This window comes from Microtus ochrogaster, linkage group LG3 (genome assembly GCF_000317375.1).
Source record: "Microtus ochrogaster isolate Prairie Vole_2 linkage group LG3, MicOch1.0, whole genome shotgun sequence".
NCBI classification, from domain to species: Eukaryota; Metazoa; Chordata; class Mammalia; order Rodentia; family Cricetidae; genus Microtus; species Microtus ochrogaster.
Window position 1 is genome coordinate 46,655,853 of NC_022029.1, and position 1,791 is coordinate 46,657,643.

Consider the following 1,791-nt stretch of genomic DNA (forward strand, 5'->3'; position numbering starts at 1 on the left):
CCTGATAGGGCAGGACTTAGGTAGGTAGAGAAGACAGAACTGAATGCTGGGAAGAAGGGAAAAGTCAGAGAGACACCGCCATGGATCTCCTGCCTGAGACGGACGCTGGTTAGAATCTTGCTGGTAAGCCACAGTCACGTGGCGATACACAGATTAATAGAAATGGGTTAAATTAAGATGTAAGAATTAGCCAATAAGAAACTAGAGCTAATGGGCCAAGAAGTGTTTTAATTAATACAGTTTCTGTGTGGTTATTTTGGGTGTAAGCTAGCCGGGCGGTTGCATAAACAAAGGCTTCTGCTCCTTGTAACACCTATGTATCTGGGATGACCTTGAACTCCTGGTTCTCCTATGACTGCATTGTAAGTGATACATACATGCACATACATGTGCTCTCAACTTTCAGGGATTGGCTCCATTCATCACCATGTTAAAGTGGTATCTCTCTTGTTTCTGGTTAAGTGTCTCATCTCATACCAGTGGCTTCCTGGAGTAGATACCAGGAGTGCTGAGATTACAGATGTGTGCCACCATTTTGTATAGCAGATTCCTCTGAACTAGAACTTCCCCTTCAGGAGGGAGCTGGAGGCCCACAAGACTGAGGAAGTATATGAATGGTCACGTGTCTGAGAAAGAAACTTGGTAGATTCTTGAAGGCCCCTCCCTGGCTTTCTAGCAGGCGCAAACGGCTGCCGGGGAGGAGTCTCAGCAGCTGGGTTACAGAGAAGAACCTCTCCCACGGCTGAGCTCAGAGAACTCCACTTGTCAAAAGTTGTCACTCAACCCAAGTGTGGCAGCACATGCCTTTAACACCAGTACTCAGGAGGCAGACGGATCTCTGAGTTCGAGGCCAGCCTGGTGTACAGAGTGAGTTTCAGGAAAGCCAGAGCTACATAGAGAAACAAAACAAAACAAAATTGTCACCCAAGGCAGGCTTTTCGGTGATGTGGCTGCTCCTTTAAGTCATCCCTGGCCCATATACTCCTGTTAGTGTCCACCTTGCGTTCCTGAGTAGGACTTGGATGCAGTCATTACTTTGGTCTATTGTGGGTTCCCTTCCTGGGATGAGTAGATGTGTGGGTTGCATCTCTCCAGAAGTCTGTCACACACACCATGTCTAGCTTAAAAATATTTTTTAAAGACTTATTTTATATCTATGGCATTTTTGCTTGCTTGTATGGATGTGCATGATATGGAGGTAGTACCCGTGGAGGCCAGAAAAAGGCATTGGATCTCTTGGAACTAGAGCAACAGACGATTGGTAGCCACTGTGTAGGTGCTGGGAGGGGGACCTGGGCTTCCGCATGAGCAGCACCTGCTCTTAACTGCTGAGCTAGCTCTCTAGGTCTACTTTTCTGTGTGGGTTCCAGGAATCAAACCCAGGTCACCAGGCTTGCACAGAAAGCACTTTCTCCATCTAGCAGACTCTTTGTGAGTCTGCCACAGCCTGCGCTGGCCATGAACTCTCTACATAGCTCCCCAAGTGCTGGGATTACAGGTATGCATCACCGTGCTCCAATTAAATGACGCTGGAAAGGAGGCCAAGGATTTGTGCTTGCCAGGTGTAGTGAGTGTCGATTATCGGCTGAAGAAATCTAGATCACCTTGGAGTTAGGCCTCTGGGTGTTGCAAAATATGTAACTATGTAAAGATGTGTTGTGTTTGTTTAATTATGTAAAGATACGTTGCTGTTTTACCTTGCCTGCCTAAGGCATCTGATTGGTCCAAAAAGCTGGATGAACTGAGCAGTGGTGGTGCATGCCTTTAATCCCAGCACTTGGGAGGTAGAGG